Source organism: Marmota monax, unplaced genomic scaffold (genome assembly GCF_021218885.2).
Source record: "Marmota monax isolate L192 unplaced genomic scaffold, Marmota_monax_Labrador192_F-V1.1 WCK01_AAM20220418_F8-fsc00164, whole genome shotgun sequence".
NCBI lineage: Eukaryota > Metazoa > Chordata > Mammalia > Rodentia > Sciuridae > Marmota > Marmota monax.
Window position 1 is genome coordinate 1,376,043 of NW_026693313.1, and position 22,998 is coordinate 1,399,040.

The following is a 22,998-nucleotide window of genomic DNA, read 5'->3' on the forward strand; positions in this document are numbered from 1 at the left end:
AAATGAAGACAATGTCTATCTTTCAGTGGTTTTCATAAGATTTATGATATGTGTGATCTGCTTTCATGCGTCTGTTAGAATGACTGCGTTTTGTTTTCTTTTACCTTTAAGTCACTAATGTGATGTATTACATTAATAGATTTGTTTATCTTAACCCTTTTTTCCTGGCAAAAGTTCAATTTTAGGCATGTTGCATTAACTTTGCTACCCAGGTTGCTTCAATTTGGTTCATTCAGAATATTTGCAGCTGTATTTATGAGAGAAAGCAGTCTTAATTTTTCTTTCTAATGTTGTTTGTTTTGGTATTATAGTATTTGATAACATATATTGGGAAGTTTTAGGCTGGCTTTTATGAAACACTAATTGAGCTCTAGAATATTTGAGCTCAATATATGAAAAAGCTTATTTAAAAATGGAATTATTTTTCATTCGTGTAGTAAACTCATTTTAACTAATTGTTCAAGTTCTTTGTTATATAAGTTTAGACTTTTTAATTTCTTCTTGAGACAGCTTTACTAAATTTATTTTTCTAAAAAGTCATTAATTTTCTCTCACTTTTCAAATGCATTGGCACAAATAAAAAAAGTGACAAAAATACCCACTTCAGGAAGCTGTCAAGAGAAATAAATGAAATGACAGGTACTGTATATACAGCTCTTAGAGTGAGCCTAAGATATCCAAGAGTCAGTGAATGCTAGCTGTCACTACAGTGCTGTTGCTATTACCTTTTAAATCTGCTGTTTGTAGGCATGTGCATTCTTCACAGCTAATATTCACACACCCCCTTCTTCATATTACTTTGTCCCAACTTTCTTTTTCTTATTTGAATTGACCAGAGATTTCTTAACTTTTGTCTTTTTTTTAAAACTACTTTTTCTTGTATTGTTGATTTTTTCTACTTATTATATGTTTCTGAGTAATTAATTTTTACATTTTTTTGAAAATTCTTTCTACTTCTTTACCTATTTTAGCTCACTGAATTTAAGATTTTTGTCTTTTCTAAATATATATATTTTAATGAGTATCTTTTCCTCTAAGAATACTATTTGTTATATTCAATCCATTTGTTTTCCATTTTCTTGAGAATAAAAATACATGGTAAAATTAAAACTATATATGGATCCTAAAAAATAGCACAAACACTACACACACACACACACACACACACACTTGAGACAGAAAGAATGAAAACCATAAGGCAATAGAATAATATCTTCAAAATGTGAAAGAAGAATAACTTGTCAACTTAGGCTATAAAACTTTCTGTCATTTTTATATGGGATTTATTCTTTCTGACAACTCTTAAGATGCTTTCTTTATGTTTTGTCTTCCATTATATTCTTTTATGTGAATGCAGCTAGGTTATAGTTATTTTTTATTCTTCCTACTTGGTTTGTATGGTACCTAATGAATAATATATGCTATGTCTTTCATCAATTATAAAAAAAAAACCTCAGCCAATTTTTGTCTTTGAACAATACTTTGCTTCCATTTCTCTGTTCTTTTTTTCTGTAATTCCGAGTAAAGATGTTTAAAACTCCTCATTATTTATAACTTTTAATCTTTCTTTCCCAATTTACATCTTGGTTGTCTCTCTGGGCTGTTATGTTCTCAGTAATTCCTTCAGATCTATCTTCCAGTTCCTTAATTATCTCTTCAGCAGGATCTAATCTGGTCTAAAAATTATTTGATGTTTTAACCTCAATGTTTATATTTACATAACAAATCACACATTTCATTATATTTTTTCTTTTAATGCTGTACTTTCAATTGTATAATATTCCCACTTATGTTATTATTTGGATTTTATCTTTTCATTTTAGGAAGCTTTATGGGTTATTTTTTTGATCTCATGGGTTCAATTTATGGTTTCTTCCTCTTTTGTCATATTTTAATTGTATCTTATATTTCCTAAGACATATTGCATATGTGCACTTTTGTTCTGTATCTGATAATTTCAATATTTAATGTCTTTTCGGGTTTGAGTTGGGTGTTATTTCTCCTGATTCTTGTTTATGTGCTTTTGTCTTCCATGTGTGTTATAGTTTAAAAAAATAATATCCTGTTTTCATTAGACCTTTATGGGGATTATTTAATTATTGTTATGAATTCTTGAAAATTATTTAAAGCTTGTCTTGAGGGTGCATTTCCCCAATAGGCTTTCTATCTATTTTGTATTTGTTTTGGCAAAGTGTCTGGGGCATCATCGGCCCCAAGTCATTTTGAACTATTTCTTCAGTTCCTGGTTTTTAATTTCAATAGTCAGGAAGGTTGGTTAATACCTTCTGGGGTCAATGGACCAGCAAAAGGATTGAGGGAGGGAACAGTTGGACTCATATCCAAAACCTAGCTATGTCATATTAAACTACTTTGCAAAAAGTATTGGGATTTCAGATTTTTTAAAAATATTTTACCACAATAATTGTTGCAATGCTATCCTAAAATTTTATATCTTTTTATTTTTCATTCTTTCTACTCATGTTATCAGTCTGATTCCTAAGAGAAGAATAACATCAGAGCCTTGCAGGAAAATATCTAGTAAAATGTTTAGCTACTTTCCTGAGACATATGACTCTAAGAAACCTTCCTCCTCCCCAAGGGCAGCACAGCTTCTTCTCTTGCAGTGCCAGTACTAGTTACTGATCATCCATTAATAATGCCCTTCTCCAGCTCCAGTGGATTGCTGTTTAGTTATTTATTTAAAATAAATATTCATACTCTTTCTTTCCAGCTAAACTATGAGATCCCACAGTCAGGAACCATGTCTTTATTGTTGAATATCTTTAGTTGTCTTAGGGAGTTTGCTAATTGATTGGTGCCGTTCACCTTGCTCATCATTCTTTGAGTGCCCACATCAGTACCTACCTGACTTCACATGGTTCTGATACTTATCTTTCTAATTTTAATCTTTCTTCCTGTGGGCTGCCTCTACTTCTGTAACCCCAATTCTTATTTTTCCAATCCTCATCTACTAACTTCATCTTCAACTTCTCCACTTTCAGAACTATAAGGCAGCAAGCACTTTAGTTATAAAACTCCATCAAATTTATCCTAAAATTTACTAAATATTTTTTTCATTCTAAATTTTCATTAGTCCTGACTTTATCCCTTGGAATCAAACAGGTGAACCAATGCTTTTCTTTTAATACAAAATCATGCAAAGAAAATAGAAAGGACTCCCTTAAACCAGGCACCAAACTTGAGTGCTGTATTTACTGATGACATTGCCTTTCTATTCCTGCAGCCTTGTGGCCTATCTTACCTCCCCAAGTGCAGGCTTTACCCTCACCAAACCCAAGGTCCTGCCCCTAAATGTCCACACATGTCCTACGCATGTGGAGAGCTTTAATCAGTGGAGTTGCTGGTGTAGCACAGAATGGAGAGCCCCCTTTGATTCCTGTGTCTTTTATTGGGTTGCTTTGTATCCCAGTCTCAGCAAACTGAAGCATTACCTTCCTCTTCTTCTCACACCTTAGCTCACGGGTGGCCTGGTAACCTCATTCTCTTTGGGTGTTTCTTGTTGGCAATTCTCCCTGATGTGGCCTATCTCCCTTACTTCTCTTATGCTGGGATTTGGATCTCCCCAGGGCTTGTTCCATACCTAAATGCCATGGTTCTCTAAATTTACTTGGTTCTGTGACTCTCATCATATTCCAGTAGGTTGCTGCCCATTACAGATTGCTTATCACCAAGCACCTTAGTAAAACTTTTAGAATAGCCAAGGAAGTAAAGATGCAGTAGATAGAGTACATGGAGAGAGAGAACCTTCCTCTGCTTTGAGATCTTGAGTTGACATTGTCAATATTGCTGTGCTTTGGACAATAGAGATGGATAAATTTGTAATGGGAGATATGACTGGGTTATAAGAAACCCTATAATCAGAAACATCAACTTTTGGGGACATATATTTTAGACACATAACAGTATCATTTAACAAAAATATCAATTAATGCCCCCACTACCTCCATAAGCTTCATGTATCTTTAATATGTTCCCTCATTTTATTTGTCTGAATTATATGTAGGATATAGTAGGCGAGCTGTACAGTATAATAAAAGATATAATAATGCTACTAAAATTGCTTTTATGCAGTGTCATGATTGGCCAATAAGTTATAAAAATCCCATTTTAATCTTTTGATCGCTAAAGAAAACTGTAGAACCCAGTTTTCTCCTTTTCTCTGATTCAAAGGATTCCTAAAAAACATCACTTCTGAATTCCTGCTGTTTAATACAGTGGAGTTAGGGCAGCGGAAATGAAAATGCATAGGAATATACTTTCTGCATATAGTTTTTGACAGGATTGGAGCACAATCAAAGCGAAATCTATAGTTTAATACTTACTATTACATAGAAAACCACAACACAAACTTTTTAAGGATGAAGAAAGATATTAAAATCAATATTAAACACCAGAAAGTATTAGTCCCAAGAAAATGTCAGATGAAAAACCTCTGGAGATCAATATTAGAGAACAAAAATTTCAGATACTTTCACTGTGATATTGCTGCTAAAAAGAAATTTGCACTAGTGACATTCACAATATGCAAGATTCTCATTAAAGGAACTTCAGCTTCATAAGTACTTGTTACAGAATTGGATCATTTTCCAAACCTTCTTTGGGTTTTACTCATCTAGGAGATTCTGATGCATCAGGCTAGGGTACAGGAACAGTAAAAGGTATGCTGGGCAGTAGTGGCACATAGCAGAGTGGGGGATGGCAGGTTTGGGTGTTTGTATTAATTGATGACATTGCTATTGCGTCACCAAAGGAAACAAGTTGAGAAGCATAATTTTATCCTATTGGAATGATTTACCCCTGTAGAATAAAATTATATTTCCTTCTAAATTCTTAGAATGCTACCTAATTTCCCACTTCTTATCCAGAAGTAGAATCAGCACTCAAATATTAAGTTAGATAAGAAATTCAGCTTTGATGTTTTCATTTTGGGTTGGGACCCCATTAAAGAATCTTTTGCATTGGAAAATGTTTCCAAATGTCACCATGTTTTGTATATTACTACACAAAACAACTCTCAATACCTCTAAACAGTGATGAGTAAGCTCACAAAGTAGATCCTCCATGAAATGTGGTCCCTGATTTTGTTGGTTTGGCAAATCAATATTCAAAGTCATGTTGAAATTCCTTTATGATAACTCATTTATTATCCATCTTTCAGAAGGCTTGGAGAAGCACCTGTTATCATTGCTTAGCCACAAAGTCAAGTGAGGCTACTCAACCTCTTTGATCCGTTTCCTAATTTGTATGATGTACATAATACCTGCACAGGATCTTTCATGGTCTGGAATGATGAAATAAAATGAGAATGTAAAAAGTGCTTTCAAAACCTGAAAAATCCTATGCAAACATAAAGATGTCATTCCGTTTGGAACCCACAGTGATAAAAATACACTTGCATAACTTGGTGCCACTGGTGACAGAGGCAGCAAGGAGAATTCATTCTTCATCAAGGTCCAGATCCTCCTTAGGGATTAGACAGCAACAGGGAGGCTTAAGCCCCGATGTGGACACTGCTGAGATGAGTTTTATCAGTGCCAGGTCAGTCTCCTCTCCATGTGCATTGTGAGTCCAGGACCTCATTTGCCTGAAAACTGCTCTTGCTGATAGTAGCAGAAAAGATGCTCTGGCCCTTTGACTCTCAGAATCATTTGACAAATGAATCCAGAATAGCCCCTTCTAACCTATCAAGAGATAAATGCAATATCATTTGAATATGCAAAATTGGGTAGAAAGTCCTCCTTAAACACATTTTCACATCCTGTTGAAAGAGGTTCATAATTTGACGAGGATGTGTGAATCTAGATTCTGATATAAATAAAGCAATTTGCAGCCAACGTTATAAAAACTAGAGCTTTACTTCACCCATTTGAAAACTGTCCTTTGTCTTTCCCCATCTCTATAATTTACTAGTTCCTATTCATTAAACAATGAAACAGACAATTAAATAGTAATAATAGTGCTTTAATTATGAAGGTATTGTTATCTGCATAGAATGTGGGAAGGGAGATCACATTAGCTGTGTTGGAAACGTTTGCTTGTCTGCTTTTGAAATGCAGAAGAATAAAAGTTCATCATCTCAGGGCCTCTAATGGAAAAATAGGACAGAATCTTCACCCCTAGAAGACCATTTCTGATAAACAGGAGTCTCATTTATTAATGGGATAAACATCGATCAAGACGTGTGAATTCTGAACAAGCATCCTCAGTGTTCCTTCAAGAGGCATTCCTCCTGGTGCTAAGAACCATCAGCGAGTATTTTTAGATGCAAGGATACATGATTAACATGAAAGTCCTGTGCTTGATGCCTTTCAGAGTTTGTTAAGCATCATAATACTGGAGTTAAATCCAATTTAAACTACTCTTTAACTCGCCTTCCTTTTTATCCCTTTGGGTTGAGTGTGATTTTTATCCTAGAGTTGGCTCTAGTGTTCTTATTTTATGTTTTGATACAACTGAATAAATCATCATGTCTCTAGTTATAACAAAAACAAGCTGCATTACCAAAATAGGTTTTGTCCCTATAATTGATAACAATTCTCCACATTTGGGGTTTTGTTTCTTAGGAAAGAGTTTCAGATACAGAGAATTTTCTTTTTGATCATTGCAAAATCCTCTTTTACTCAGTAAAATCCTAGGCTGTGGGCAGCTTTGGGAATTAGAAATCCATATTTTCTGATTAAATATAAACTTAGGGTTTATTAAATGTTACATATTTGTCAACAAGAGAGGTAATAATGTGTGGCATTACATCTGGATTTGAATGTAGGCTTTGTCATCTAGAAGCTCTGTGGCCTTGGAAAATGACTCCTTTGAACATTCGTTTCCCCATGTGAAAAATGGGGCTGCAATTGTAGGCTTTGAGGTTTAAATGGTCATTCCAAACACTTAGCGTGGCTCCAGGCTTAGTGTGCTTAAGAGCTTCACTTGTAATTATCAGATTACATTTCTTAGGCTTTGTGTTCTGCAGTATCAGTGTGCTCCTTGATAGCCAGTGTGAACCACTGAATCTTCCCCTCTCCCCAGAAGTTGTAAATAATTAGTTATGTTTTGTTTCATTTTTTCTTCTTCTTTTTTTTTTGGTATTGTATATTGAACTTGGAGGTCCTCAACCACTGAACCACATCCCCCAGCCCTTTATTTATTTTTTATTTTGAGATCAGGCCTTGCTAAGTTGCTGAGGCTGGTCTCAAACTTGCAATCCTCCTGCCTCAGCCTTCTGAATTGCAGGGATTATAGGCAGGTACCACTGTGCCCAGCTGTTTTACTGTTTTCTTAAACAGGTACACTTGTACTTTTGCACATTTTTCCTATGTGAAAACTTTACAGGAACTTAGCTGCGGGCACCTGATTCATGGGTCTGAGAGCTGGCTCTGGATTCCTGGTATCCAGCTCCTGGTCTTATTATTTTCAAAGCACAGCTCTTCTTTCCTGAACTGGAAGACATTTGCTTTTATCAGTGAGATATTAAAAATCATTTAAAGTTAAAATCTTGAAGATTACAATTTGACAGATTCCCTTGGGAGTTCTGGTCCATTTTAGATTGCTCCTACAGGTAATAATGATACCATTTTCAGGCTCTTTAGATGTTGCTGATAAATAATAAGTTGATGGCAGAATATTAGTTGGAAAATGGTTAAAAGTCTGAACCAGAGAATATTTGACATAAAACCCAAGTATCAGAAAGAATTAACTGGAATGTGTGAAATTCTAATTTATAAGGCAATTGCAGGGAAGGTACAATCACAACTCAATGCATGTTTAGAAGTCTGGATTACATCTTTTTTCCTCTGCATATACAATGTATCTTTCCTTAGTGGCCCCTCAGGCTAATGTTGGCTGTGAGGCTCTTATGAGAGCATATGGCAAACAGATAATTCTGTCTTTTAATCCAAGAAATAATGCTTCTTCATAAGTAAACATGAAGTCTCCCTTTCTTCTGGAATGGAGGAGAACAGATCCCAGAAACGGTAACAGCCGTGACCCCAGGATCTTATAAAGTGACCCTATGGCTGAGGGACGAGGTGCTTTCTCCATGAGAGTATCCATCAAGTTTCCTGTTGGATCTGAGTAACATATTGATGTTCAGTGTCACACAGATCACCCAAAGCTCAACAATTTACTTATGCTCTTTTCTGAGTCTTACCAATGAAGAATTGTTTTGGTCAATTTAATAATCAATTTTTTTGCCAAGGTCATATTGTATTTCATTAATTCACTGCCTAGTATCTTCTTTTGTTAATTAGTGAGCTCATGAAATCAGAGAGAATTAATATCCTTATCTTTATCTACACAGTATTCCTAAGTGATTTTCAATGTTATGTAGTCACAGCTACTCAATTTTATTCCAACCTATATTCCAGACTTCACATAAGCACCATTTTGTATTGGATTACAATCACATCATTATCAATTCATTAGCACAAATGTTTTTTGAGAACCTACTTTAAGGTCATTTTCAGGGAAGATTCTGTCATGAATTAAACACAGACTTGTCCTCAGTTGCTTGATTCTCTACTCAGGTAAAGATACATTACCTTGTGAGGTAAGTAGAATAAAAAATTTACCTTTCTATGACAGATTCTGTGCTAAGTGTCTTATGCACATTATCTCATTTATTCCCTCAAATATGTGATGTGCTAGGTATGACTGTACCCATTTCATAGTTAAAGAAACTGAGACAAGAGAAGTTAGACAACTTGCCAAGGTTCAGGTAGCTGGGGAACTGCAGGAGTAACTTTGAAGTCATTTTTGACTTCCAGCAATATATTGCTCCTATGTAAATACAGAGTTATAATTCAAGAAGGAAGACTTCAAATGCTGTAGGAGAGCAAAATCAGTTCTCATGAGATTCCAGAGAGGGAAATTTCAGAGAGATTACCTGGAACTCCAAAGATCAGGGAAATTTCACAGATGTGGTGGCACTCATTCAGAATCCTGAAGGATAGGTAGTTTGTGTCATCTTGGAATAAAAAAGCATTCAAGGATATGGGATAGATGGGACATTGGGGTAAAGGGAGAGACACCGCTGGGAAAAGTGACAGTCAAGTTGGGCAGAAGCATGGAGCCAATGGATAGCAGGAGGAGAAGAGGGTGAAGAAGTAGGTTGTGAGAAATTGACAGGAGTATTTGATAAAGGGATTTGGACTTAATTTGAGACACAGTAGAGAGCTCTAGAAGGTTTTCAAAGAAAATCATATTATCCCAGCTGTGTTTCTTTCTGGCAGATTAATCTAGGGGTGTTTGGGAGCTGGAGTGGCCAGTTGGTCAGAACTGGAAGGTGTGATAGACAAAAGTGAGATGTGTCTTCAAGGTTCTTGCAAAATTGAGATGACTACAAGATTTTGGGTGACATTCTAAAATGTCCACAGTAAGAGATCTTAACTTTCTCTTGGTTCTCTTATTTTATGGGTCCTTAGTTTTGGAGGAGGGAAGATGTCATTATTTGCTTTGGTAGAAGTTGAAGTTGAGGTGCTCATTGAATGTCCAAGTGGAGATTTCCCAGAGGCAGTGGGAACGTTGGGTAAAGAACTGGATATATAGATGGGGAAGTCACCTGCCTCCAGGCAGAGTTACCATGAGAGAGATGGTAGAAACCTGAGGGAGAAATTCTGGAGAGGAGTACCAAGACAAGAGTTCAAGGACTGCTTAGCTTTGAGAGTGGGAAGAAGAGAGGGGGAGGGGACAGGAAGAGAGAGGAGGGGAGGCCTGGGTGCTACTCATGCACAGCCTCCATGGAGCTGACCTTTGGCTTGCACACCAGGAAGCCCAGACTCGTTTGCTCAAGATCTGACAGTGGTGTGGTAGTGACAGAGCGGGAAATGGACTCTGAGGCTCCTGACTTGGAAGTCTGTACTTTTTCCTAGGCCAGAAGTCATCCAGCTCTCTGTCAAGGGCCCAGTCGTAAACACCTCAGGCTTTGAAGGCCCTCTGGTCTCTGTCATACCTACTGAATCCTGCTCTGGTGGGAGAAAGCAGGCCAAGATCATGGGGAGTGGCCATGGCCAAGCCCCAGGAAACTAACTTTTGGACACTGAAACTTGAATTTTCGCTTAAAAGGCGTGCAACAACAAGAAGCTGGGGGGGTTTGGCCTGTGGGCTGTGGGCCTTCAGAGGAGATGGGTGGGAAGAGGTCAGAAAACTACAGGTGCGCGCCATGACTGCTGACTTGAATCTTTATCTCATCACGAGGGAGGGCACACAGTTTGTTTTAAAGTCTGTCTTGTTCAGATCCTGGAGTCCACAACGACGAATCAGCACGAATTCAGACCTGCTTCTTAAGGACGGGAATTTAGTCATCCTCCTAGAATCAGGGTTTAGGGGTTGCTCCCAGGCGCAACTTGGTCAGTTTCATTCCCTCCTGCCTTTCATATCCTTCTCTCCTCTTTGTAGATCCCTGGGGAAGGTGTACTCACCCTTCACACCTGAACTCCAGGTACATGAGCTCCATTTTAACCTTGGTTCTGGTACTGCAATCAGGCTGCTGGTGACACATGCTACATCCCCTCTTCTCCTTAGGAATGAAACTCTAACACAGGAGACAAGGAAAGATCGTTCTCTTCCCAATCCTCATTGAGAATTACTATCTCAGGTTTTGTTCTTATTTGAAAACCAAGTATGAGACACCAATAATGAACTTTCTGAGAAAGAAATCAGGAAAATAATTCTGTTCACAGTAGTCTCAAAAATAAATAAATTAAATACCTGGGAATAAATCTAACCAAAGAGATGGAAAACCTCTTTGGATATCATAGAACACTGAAGAGAGAAATTGACCTTAAGATAGAAAGGACTTCTGTGTTCTTAGGCAGAACTAATATTGTCAAAATGGGGGCTGGGGTTGTGGCTCAACGGTAGAGTGCTCGCCTAGCACATTTGAGGCCCTGGGTTCAATCCTCAGCACCACATAAAAATAAATAAAATAAATATTAAAAAAATTATTTAAAAAATAATATTTCAAAATGGCCATGTTACCAAGAGTGATCTAAAGATTCAATGCAATCCCCATCAAAATACCAATGACATTCTTCACATAACTAAAGAAAAACAGTCCTAAATTCATGTAGAAGAATGGAGACAGAGAATAGCTAAAGCAATCCTGTTCAATAAGAGCAATGCTGGAGGCATCATAATACCTGATCTCAAAATTATACAATGGAGCTACAGTAACAAAACCAGCATGGTATTGGCATAAAACGAGACATGAAGTGGGAGAACTTTTGTATATTCGGTCTTTCACCTCTAACTCAGGTCCCCATGTAATTACATTTAATTTGTTGAATGCCTGTTGTTGGGATCTAAGTTCCTGTTATACATACATATACAGACCCAAAGCTGCTCTGTATTTTTGAAAATATATGCTTTCTTCTGATTATGTTTTAGTGCTGTTTTATCTTTTTCCTTCTCCTCTTCCTGGCAATGCAATTTCTCTTAATAATTTTGAGGAGGTTTATTTATTAGGAAAGACACGATTGAGAAAGAAAGAAAAAGAGTTTTGTTGTTGTTGTTGTTTGTTAACTGGACGCCAATATGTAGAGGGAGAAGTAGATTTTACCATCTTCACGGCCCATGTAGTCCATCAATATTTCTTCAAAGGTCCAGCATTTTGAGAAGTTCAGGCAAAGGTTTCAAAGGCAGGATGGGCAAAACTCATATAAGGATTTAGGCAAGCGCGCACTGCATGGGCTGCGACCTGCCTGTTAGGCCCACTGTCCCCCTGGAAGCATCTTCAGGGGCCATCTCTCCATTGTCCCACTCCTCGCCACTGCAGGGCCCTGAAACTCCAGCTGCAGAGGCAGACAGTGATGAGATGGTACCTGTGGGAAGAGCTGGTGTCTCTGCTGCCACTAACTAATGGGAAGGAGAGCTCAGGGCGCTTCACTGGCCACCGTCCTTACACTTCCCAAATTGTCACTATTTATTTATCTTTAATTTATTCTACTTAGTTATACATGACAACAGGATGCGTTTCAATTCACTGTACACAAACAGAGCACAACATTTCAATTATACTGGTTATACATGCTGTAGAGTCGCACCATTAGTGCAATCATATATGTACCTAGGGTAAGGAGGTCCGTCTCATCCACTGTCTTTCCTGCCCCATGCCCCCTCCAGTCCCCACCCACTCTTTTGTTCTATCCAAAGTTCCTCCATTCTTCTCAACTCCCAGCCCTGCCCTCTGTTTCTGGATTAGCATCCACTAATCACATTTGGACTTTGGTTTTTTGGGATTGGCTTACTTCATTTAGGATGATATTCTCCTCGAGTTGGAGAATATCATGCTAAGCGGAGTAAGCCAATTTGCTTGGCTCAAAAAATGGGGGGCAATATTAAACTCATTCTGAACTGGTAAACAGCATCAAGAACAGAAGTGAAGCTGATGTGGGACATTTGGAAATCAAACCCAAAGATGAGCTTCTGATTGAAGCTGGTTTCAAATCATTGCTTTGAAACAATAGGAATAACTACTCCCTTGTACTAAGGACTTGGTACATCCCAGGCCCTGTACTGGTCCTTCACAGACATTCCTTCATTTAATGTCCATACTTTACATGGATGATTATTGTCCTTCTTTGGTAGACACTGAAACCCAGGGAGATTATTTACCTTGGCAGGAATCGAACCTGGGTGTGACTGGCCCCCAAATGTATACTGACCCTAAACACATCAGACTGAGAGAACCCCCTATTTTGGTAACCTTGACTTCAGATCAGCTTCATGTTTTTGACCTCTGTGACCTTTGTGAATCTTCAGGGAGTTCTAATTAGGAGGGAAAAGCAACTTCCTTGCAGGACATAACAAAATCAAGCAAGAGGAGCAGTCCTACGAGTATCTTTTCCAGTTTGAACAGTTTCACTTGGGAGGGGAGCTGGGCAGAGCTCAGGTAGGGGTGACCCAGAGGTGACCCAGAGGTGACCTTGCTCCTGGAACTGAACAGGCTTATCCCTGGTGAAACAGATTGGAGACGATGGGAGCAACCACAGGGCAGCCTGGTTGCCTAGGAAGGTGTTAATTCTTCCTACCCAGGAACATGTACATAGGAGGGGAGCTGATTCCAACAGTTATCGGGATCTTGGATGACATGTTGTATGAAATTCTCAAAGTGGGACCCTTACATACATAATTTATCTCTGTAATTAAAAAGGCTAATTTAAAAAAAACAATACAGATGCAACACATAATGGTGTGATTTCTTGTCACAAAACAAATTATTACCTTGATAATGTAATACTATAATTTACATTGCTGCAAAATACAGTACTTTCACGAATTGCAAGATAAATGTTGTCTAATTATTTTCCTCCTAGTTCTCTCTCTCTTTACTTGCTTTGCTCGTGAGATGATAAGAATCCAGTTGTCAGTGATGGGTTGAGTCTCTTGTCAGCATTTGTGCAAGCGAGGACAAAATCCAGGAAGGTCCTTTGGCTTGGTCCCATTGGATAAGCAAAGCAAATGCCATCACATGCTTCAATATGAATGGGCATGTTGCAGAAAGTCTCCAGGGGGGCTGTGTTTTGTGTGTGTACATTTCTTGCAAATTCTTCAAGTATTCTGCAGGCGAGAGCAAGGGCCTACTGTTATGGGGGTACTTTAGCCATAAATGACCATTATATTTCTGAGCAGCCCCTTCAATTCCCCTTCTTCCCTCCTGGTTACAGCACCATAATTCTCAGCCGGGAAGGGAGTGTAAATAGCTCTCCCACCGCTGATGCCACTTAGCTGGCTGCAAATTGATGTGGATGGCTCTTTAGCCGTGGAGACTGTGTCTTTCACCTTCACAGCGCTGGCGTTCATTGGCCTGCGGCTTCAAGCCTGAGATAAATCCTTAACTAGAGCTGCGCGCTATGCATTGCAACACATCAGAACTCACCCAGCAGACGGAAATTTCAAACATTTTGGAAATTTACACCTTGTCACTCTCTGAGGGCAATGATTTCAAGAAATTATGCCATCTCTACCCACCTTTGCATACTAAGGCTAAAAACCCAGAGCCATTTCTAACTCCAGCTAAAGTGCTGAAGGTCAGAGGAGTCAAGACGAGCCAGGGCTGTGTGCATGTTTCCCATTATTATGCTAATCATATGCATGGTCTTTCTGCACTTACACATCCATTTTCAGGGCCAAAAAAAAGTAGCTCGGTGTTTTAAACAATGCTAAGATTGTAATAAAACCCTGAAAAATGACTGAAAATCTCAAGTAGAGACTCACGCTTTGCCCTTGGCTTGTGACATTTGTGAGAAAGAAGTAAAGGTAAAAGCTAGAGTGTGGTATCTGAAGTCTAACTTTTTTGTTTGATTTGCTTTCTGACTTTGGTATTGGTATCTTAACACACGAACAGCCTGTTTTCCACTGTGAGCTCTCTTGTGATTTGGGTGAATGTTTGGAAAGAAGTTTTGGGCTCTATATTGGCACATTTTCGATGAACCTATCTCGTGCCTTTGACAGTGACACTATTTATGAAGTTATCCTATTTTTTGAGACTCCAAACCAATCATGGATTTCCCACCCCATGTTCTGAAAATAGTTACCAGGAAATTAGCTTTCCTTTTCTGGATTAAAAAACACTCCAATTAATTTAACCCCTTCTTATCCTTTCAATTGTGTAATATGTTAATAATTTTAAATTTCTTTTGCTAAACTCTAGAGGTTAATTTAACTGAAAGACATTTATTCAGTGGGGAGTTACTGACTACAATTTTTTTTGACTCACCGTGGTACAAAAGTAATACACATTCAGTAGAAACCACACTGTGCATTTTATATTTGGAACCTTTTCTGGGCTAACATTTGCAAGCACAGCTCCCAGTCAGCCTGGTGATCGTGAGGAGAACCACCCATACTCTATGGTGCACTATGTTGTGAAGCTGTTAGGTTTGGTGGGTTGAGTAGACAGATGCTCTTCCATGTACAGTCGGGGGAGGTCCCAATAAACTCATGCTAAATTTATAAACCAAACATGCATTCAATATGCTAAACTACCAAACATCATAGTTAAAACAACATGGTACGGTCAGCCCTCTGCATTTATGGGTTCCGTATGGATTCAACCAAATCAGACAAGAAATATTTGGGAAAAATATATTACTTCTATACTGAACACATGTAGACATTTTTCTTGTTATTATTCCGTAAACAACACAGTATGACATCGACTTACATATTATTTATGAGGTATTAGGTATTGTAAGTAGTCTAGAGATGATTTAAATGCACATAGGAGGAGGTGCATATGTTATATGCAAACATTGCACCATTTTATATGAAGGTCTCGGGATCTGGGGTGTGGCTCAGTGGAGGAGCACTGGCCTGGCATGCATGCGGCTCTGGGTTTGATCCCCAGTACTGTAAAATGAAAAAAAAAAAAGCAGAACAAAACTTTTAAATAAGGGACTTGCATGTCCGTGGGTTTTGGTGGATACCCAGGATAGCATGCTGCAGAGCACTGGTTGTTTCCCCGAGGACTGCAAGGCTGGGTGGGGGCTGCTGCTCACTGCTGCTGCCCAGCATTAAGAGAGAGATCCTAGCAAAACTGCTGTCCCAGGAAAAAGATCCAAATCCAAAATTCAAAACTCGATTTCTATTGCGTGAGTATGACTTTCCCACCCTTGCAAAGTGGGAAAATCTCAAGTCCAACTGTGGTAAATTGGGCACCATATTACTAAATGCATTTTTGACTTACCATATTTCCGGTTTAGGGTGGTTTATTGGGATAGAACCCCATCATAAATTGAGGGACATGTGGGAATCATTAAATGGAAACTAGCATGCAATGAATGCTGTGCTCCCGATATGAAAAAGAATACTGAGAGATTGCTCTTGAGCTCAGAGCACAGGATTAGTTCTGCCACACGGAGGGGAGGGGACAGGAAGGCTCTCAAAGCAGGGCCTATGCCATGCATGGGCCAAGAAGATGAGTGAACATGATTGGCAGGGTGCCGCAGCTGCAGCAGAATAAGGGGGGGGCGGGTGACAACTTGTGTACATTGGTAGCAGGAGTAGGAGCCCTTTATTGTAGGACAACAGAGGTATTTACACATTCCACACAGCTTATCTTAATTAGCATAAACTAGATACATCAGTCAACCAATCAGGAATCTCTACACTTAATGGCTCGCTTTTGTTACTTCTCAAACCACTCCCTCTGGCATTTTGCCAGGCACCATCCAGACTTGCTAACATTCCCCTGGCAAAATGCCAGGAGCCATCCTGACTTGTTTACAGACTCTAACAGCAGGGGAGAGGGAAGGGCTTTTCTTAAAGGAAGCAGAACACATGAGGAAGGTCCAGGGTGATTTCTGGGGCTGGGAGTGTGGAGCAGCCTGGGAACAGGAGCCCAGCTGTGCTGCAGAGCATTTCAAACAATAAGGTTGGGAAGGGGGTGTGGGACAAGTGGAAGAAGGTTCTGAGTGATTTACTCTGAGTACTAGAAATGTAAATTGAGCGTCATCACAGACTTTTTCCCCCAACCATCCCTCAAATCCACAGCTCTCATTATCTGAATCAGCAACATTGTCACCTAGACTGTCTCATCCCATCAGTGTGCTAACACCTCCCCATACAAGAGCAACCTTCATAGTCTTTTATCTTCTCCCCTCAGCAAGCCTGGCATCATGCTGTATGTGTAATCTTCATGCATCAGACAGTTTCAAAGAACTGATTCTGAAGTATCCATGGTCTCGGGGACACAGGACAGAGCCTCAGGCCCTTTGCACAGGCTTTCTGCCCTGTGGTGGACACACCAAATCCCCAGGTATCCTCAGCTTTGCTCCATTAAGCAAATTTCCCACTTTCTGGAATCATGTTTCTAGATCAAAGATGTTTCAGGCAAGCCACAGGGAAACACATACTCCCTAATGGACAGGAAGATTATGTAGCTTGACCAAGGATAGAATACCTGGCATGGAGCTATTTGTTAGGCAAACAGGCTGTCCCTTATGTGTGGAGCGCAGAGACTGGATGGGTTACAGATGGTGCCCCTGCAGCTGGAATCCTAAACCACTGCCAGGTAGTGAAAGAGCAGCATCATGGGATGCCCAGGGGAGGGTGGCCTGGCCTTGCTGGGGCGAGCTCGGCTAGCAGGAGCTGGCCTTCCCTGTCCTTGCAGCCCATCTGCCCTGCCTCCTGCTGCAAGGCTTCCCCTCTGGCCAGCTGACCTGCCGGGGCTTCCCGGAGCATGCCAAGAACTTTCCCCTCCCCTCGTCACGCTCCACGCGCTTCCTTTGCCCACTGTGCCGTGGTCTCCTGGACACAGTGGCCTAACCCTGACTCCTGTCTACCAGTCCAGCAGGTCAAGGGCCACCGTTTTCTCCGGGAGTCCCGATGGAGCGGGTGCTCTGTGCACCTGCACAGCCCTGCGAGCTTCTCCAGGAACACGGCACTTACACACACCCCATTTGCTCCTAGTGTTTGTTCTGTCCCCAAACTCACCGCAGCAGCCTCATGTGGTCGGGTGAGGCCAGGATGAGGGTGAGATGAGAGAGACACAAGACCCCTCTAGAATCAAAAGGGATCATACTTAATGTGATATTTCAGAAAATCAAAACTAATGCCAGAAAGTGTCACGATGAGATGAACATCGGCATTTTAAATAAAGACAGGATCTATATCACTGATTTTTCTTTCTGCCTCAGGCTCCAATATGGCTTGGCACAGCACCGAAACGGATCCTGTCATGATTTAAAATGTCGACATTATGTTCATCATTGATTTTTGCATTAATTTTATTTTTAAAAAAATATTGCATTAGGCTATCACATCTTGATTGGTGAAGGTTTTTGGTACACCATTCAATTTTGTACCTAAACACGATGCCTCAGTTGCCTTCCCCTAGTGTGACCGTGGTGCTGCTGGGACGAGGTCTTATTCCTCCTTGAACCTAAAGCTCAGCTCAAGGACATACCTGTGACAGGTGCTTATTAAATGCTAGCCTATCTACTTCTAGACTTAGTTCAAAATGAACTCCAAAATAGGGCCAGGCGAATTTGTGAAATCTACGGTAAACCGCTGACTACTTATCAACATTCAGTTCAATTTCTTCTCCCCATATAATCTCAATGGTTGGGAAAGCTGTTTATCATCTAAAGGGAAACTGACCCCTTAGGCCTGCTCTTCAGGATGATCCTGACACCTCTTTAAAGGATCCCAGATGAGCTGACTTCCTTTCAGGTGTGCACTGAGTACCTGCCCCGTGCCAGGGCCTCCCCGGGCATCCTGCCTGCTCTCGTGGAGCTTATTAAAGCCTAGGAAGGCAGAAGATGGGTAACGTGATGAGGCAGAAAATCCGAGAAGCACACACAAGATCGAGAAGCGATACAGATGCAGGAGTGATCTCAGACATAAATAAAGCGGCTTCCCCAGCTCGCTCTCAACTCCAATAGCCAAAGATCATAAAATAAAGATAAGTTTTCTTTCCTATTTGCCCACCGAAAATTGTTACTTACTTTGGGTGAAAGGATATTTGCAAGGCGGCTTTTATGATCTACAGCTACTCTCACCTCGAGTCGAAGCATTTTAGGGATCAATTTTCACAGCACCACAGGAAGACAGGGGATATATATCTGTTAGTTGCCTGGATTTCACTTCTGACAGTGATTGAGATGGCGAGGACCACCTCTACCCCGGCACATGCCCACTTGACATCAGTTACCTGAAAAACGACTGTAGATTATCAAAGCCGAGTGCGGCCTCTGGGAATACCAAAGGCGAGGCAGTCTGGCCTGTATTTCACCAGGTTGTGGTTTCGGGCACACTTTGTTCGCATATGCATGAGCTTGTCATAAAGGAGAAAGGGAAAGCTGTATTGAGCATTGGACACATAATCACAACTTCATTTTTCATCCATGTGCATCCTGCCCTTTGCTTGAGTCTAAGGACTTTGCTTTCTGTCAAGTTTCAGGAAATGTTTATTAAGCACGTACTATGAACTAGCACTGTGCCGTAGGCGCTCAGAGCACAGAGATATATTAGGTAGGGTCTCTGCCTTAAAGGAGTGTGCAGTAAGGAGGGAGAGAGCAGGCAGCAGGGTCCCGTCATCACTGAGTGTCAGCATGCGTTCTACCGTGAGTTTGGGGCACTCTGGCTGTAATCAGGGTGGGCTTGAGGGTCCTGCTGATGTGTGTGTGCCTTGGGCAGTGACTTGCCATCCTTAAATCTTGATTTCCTCTTCTCTAAAATGAGAATATGGCTTCTTATCTCATAGGATTGTTGTTGGAATTACATGAGCTAACATGTAACACGGTGAGCCCTCAATAAATATTAACCATCATTAATATTGTAATGAAATATCGTCATGAGGAGATCACATGCAGGCTTCTGTGGGAGCACAAAGCAGAGTCAGCTTTTCCAAACCAGATGGAGTGCCTGGGTACTCAGAGGAAAAACCAAGTGCAAAGTAAAAAAAAAAAAAAAATGGAAAGACATGCATGGTACGTGGGGACAGGGGCTGGGAGCAGGGGACTGCCAGGCTTGGTGGTGTTCAAAGGAGTAGAGTCCTACATAAGAAGCAAGTGAATGAGCAGAATGCAGAACTGAGGGGGTTTATGGGGCCAACTGGCAGAGGAGTTGACTCTCACCAGCACTGAGGACGTCGGAGAGACGTGTGGAGTGACTGTGGTCATCGCCCCGAAAGGAAATATAGACATTGAAAGAGAGGGAAACAGTGGTCTCTGCCACATCCTGGCATTTAAACACGGGGTCTGGCACTTAATAAATACTGCATTAGTTGATTTAGCAATCCATTGATTATTACCCCTGGGTTATTTATGGGGCCTGCCGCTTTAATACAGAAGGGATGTTGGTTCCATTGAAGTGTTAGTGTAATTGTTCATTTGGGACAAGTTCTCCCATGGTCCCCTACTTCATTCCTAATTTATTCTAGTCCTGCAACTCCACATCTTTGTTATTGAAATGAATATCTTGGGATATAGCCAGTTCGGTTCTCCCCCAAAAATCATTTTTAGAGAATCATCGGTCGGTTTTGCATAAAATAAAAATTAAGAAGTCTCCTGTCAACGGAAGCAAACGTCAAGGCAAGAAGAGGGCTGTTTGGCGGGTGATGGATGCCAGGGCAGAGGGCTCCCAGGCTGGGCAACCGGATTCATTTTCTTTCCAAATCAAAAGTGTCTTTGGCATCTCCCTATTGCATTTGTCAAACACATTCAGGACACCCTTTCTACAAATTGCTACCTTAGTCTCAAATTAGATAGTTTTAATCAGCTTTCTCTTTCTGTCCACAATGTCTAAGTAATACCAAATTTGGGAATAGCGTTTTAATTATGCTACCATTATTAAGGCAGCAGGTGGCTTTTAATGAGATCTTGAAACAGAACTATTTCCTCTATGTCCAATCAAAATCCACATTTTGCTGCCTTGACAGAAAACACTAAACTGTTTTTCTCAATTCTGGGGAGATGACTCACTGAAGATTGTGATTGTTCTAAAAATTAAAGTTCCTGATTGAACCTGTTTTTGTGTTTTGCATGACAGGGAAATATATATATATATTTTGGAAATAAACAACACCACTAGCCCAAATAAAAAGTATTTCATGCAGATTAGCCTAAATCTAGTGTGAACAATTAGTTCTGAACTACAACTAAGAAGCTCTATTTTTTAATTCTTTAACAGTTTTATTGAGAGAAAGCTGAAAATCTGTGAAAATGCATACACTTATTCAGCATGAAAAAGAGTTCCAGCAATAAGGACTTTTTAACAATTTAGCTGAGCAAAGAGCTGCTATTGCCTTCTGAAACCCAAATAGATTGTCAGATTTTTTTTGTTACTTTGTTGCGTATAGCTCAGAAAGTTCAGTAAAATGTCTCAGAAATTACCTTCTCTGTATTTTTGAAAAACCTGTGGGTCTAGAAGTAAAAAGAACCCAGATCTTCCATAGGGCAAATAAATGTTGACTTTAAATTGTTCTTTTAAAGCAGCATCAGAACCTCTACACAGAGGCATGAAGTAAAGAAATATCATTAACACAAGTACAGGAATGCTTCTTATGCGGCTAAAATATTAAGAAGTTTTATTTATTGATCTTAGGAATTTTAACTTTCATTTTCTACACACACATACCTGTTTACTTCCAGATGAACCAAGAGATTTACAGGATGAGGTAACCAGACTTCTGTGTTTCCAGGTAGTACCATGAATGTGGCTTAAATTCTTCAGTGTGAAACCTGCTCATCTCCTTTCCCCTCTGTCTTCGTCATTTTGTGTGGCTGCAACAGAAGAGTACAGGTTGGGTAACTTATTTACAATAAGCTTATTTGGTTCAAGGTTCTGAAGCTGGGAATTCTAAGACTGACAGGCCACCTCTGTTGGGGACCTTCTTAATGCATCAAACATGACAGCAGGTATCACATGTTGAGAGAGTGCATGAGTAGGCAAGAGAGTGGGACTCACTGTTAACAACACACCCGCCAGTTAACTAACTTACTCCTGGGACAATGACATTGATCCATTCCTGAGGCAGAGCCCCCACACGGCCTGATCACCTCTCGCCAGGCCCTACTTCCCAACCCTGTGGTTTTGGGGATTAAATAAGTTTCAGTGTGAACTTTGGAGGATGCACTCAGATCATAGCACTGCCACATTTAGGATAGTGGCTTCCTTGTTTGCCGACCTACCTTGCTATGTAAAGAAAAAGTCGAAAGTGGATGTTTGTCCTACTAGCAACTGGGAGTAACTTGGATTCTAGGAAAAAGGGGGATCAGTCGCACCCATGGAGTATCTAGCGCCAGGGACTCTAGTCTTTCAATCAGCTAAATATGTAGCCCCAAACGAGTGATGGGACAAAAGTCTTCCCCAACGACAGGTTGGCTCCTGTCTTGTCACAGACCTGTTTGAACCACTATCTCATCCTGTAAAAGATCACCAAGGAAAGCCTGAGCCAGGGCTGGGAAGGACTGGACATTCTGAGCTCTTGTAAGTGGTTCCCTGAGGACGGAGGGGAGGGGGCAGACGTTAGGCACCTGGGCAACTTGAAATTGGTTCTGGAAGCAGTGGAAACCCACTGAGGCGTTTAAAATGGAAAAGTGGCCCAAACAAATGTGTATTTGAGAATTAATTCAGTGACCAAGACTGAAAAGAAGGAGGTGGTGTCTGGACCGAGCTGAGAGAGGTGCAGGGAGCAGGGCGGGAAAGAAGGAAAGAGAAGGAGAGACGTGGGAAGTGCCAAACCACGCGGGATTGGTGATGGCGGGTAGTACTGGGGACGTGGAATCGAGGACCACTGGAACACCTGCACCGAGAGAGGGGGACTTTCACAGCAGACGTGGAATTCCATCACCTTGAACAAGAGGCAAAGGGGAAAAAGTCTCAGAAAAGTCAGTTCTTATAGGATTGGGGGCCACCACCTGTTCATATGGTGTCTGATGTCCCCATAGAGTGAGTCAGATATTAACACTGTGTTAATTCCTGCTCCATGGGTATTGCCAATTTCCTTCTCATGTTTATCTCTTCCTCTCTATTCTGTATTTTAACTTGCATTTAGTTTTCCTGAAAGGTCTCAATAAGCTCACAGTAAAAATTCTTTTTTTTAAAAAAATGAAGCAAAAAGGAACATTCATACATTGCTTGTGGACTGCAAATTGGTGCAACCACTATGGAAAGTAGTATGGAGATTCCTCAGAAAATTGGGAATGGAACCACCATTGTCCCAGCTATCCCACTCCGTGGTTTATACCCAAAGGACTTAAAATCAGCATACTATAGTGACACAGCCACAACAATGTTTATAGCAGCTGAATTTACAATTGCTAGACTATGGACCCAACCTAGGTGTCCCTCAATAGATGAATGGATAAAGAAAATGTGATATATATATATATATATATATATATATATATATATATATATATGAAATGGAATAGAATATTACTCAGCTTTAAAGAAGAGTGAAATTATGCCATTTGCCAGTAAATGGTTGGAGTTGGAGAATATCATGCTAAGCAAAATAAGCCAATCCCACAAAACCAA